Raw genomic sequence first — 947 nt, 5'->3', positions numbered from 1 at the left:
AAGGTGGCTATAGCTTTTTTTCGTGATTATGTTAGAAAATATGGATACCACACATATAATAAGAGTAATTACATGTTATTATTTATTATTATAAAAGATTAGCCTAAATTAAAAGTGATAGCAAGAACTGAGTTAGAATCCAAATCCTCCTCAAAAGCAATGTCTTTAACCTTATTTCTCCATCCAAACTCAACATCCTCAAGAAATGTTGCAATTCCCGTCTCAAAGATATTCATAATTGTGGGATCATAAAACTTATAACCCTTAGATCGCTCAAAATAATCAATAAAATAGTTGTTCACTGTTTTGGAGTCCAATAATTTTTTTATGCGGCCTATAAGCCCCTAGATTATGCTTGTGGTGCACCTCAATCGCCCCCTTTTTTTTTTGATTCGTTTTGTTTTGCATATATTGTTATCGCACTTTAACTTTATTTTTCAAAACTCGGATTCTAAGGTGAATCTATGTGCTCTTTCATAAAAAATAAAACTTGTATCTTCTTTAAATAATTTTTATGAAATAGGCAATTTATACCAAAAGCAACAAACAATCTCAATTGTTTTTTTTAATTTAGATCCAATAGATTTTATTAAAAGGGAGAAGGAAAACATAAATTTTTTTTAGTGAAAGGAAAACATAAATTTGATTTTTCTAGTGGTACATAATTGCATTAATTTAATTTTTTGTACATCTCATTGCATTTAAATTTATATTTTTTTTACATTGAAAATAATTTCGTGATACTAATTGAGTTATTACTGACTACATTAATTTAATTTTTAATAACTTAAAAGTTTATTCCTTTTTCAAGAAAATGTGGATGAAGAAGAGGAAAAAAGTTGATTGCATATTCATAATTGGGAAAATGGTAAGTGTTGAATTGTTGTATACTAGATTGATGGGAACATCCTTGTACTGCCTACCATGTCTGCCATGTTTCAAGCATG

The sequence above is a fragment of the Gossypium hirsutum genome, chromosome A06, assembly GCF_007990345.1.
Source record: "Gossypium hirsutum isolate 1008001.06 chromosome A06, Gossypium_hirsutum_v2.1, whole genome shotgun sequence".
In the NCBI taxonomy this organism is placed as follows: domain Eukaryota; kingdom Viridiplantae; phylum Streptophyta; class Magnoliopsida; order Malvales; family Malvaceae; genus Gossypium; species Gossypium hirsutum.
This window is presented reverse-complemented; position numbering follows the sequence as displayed.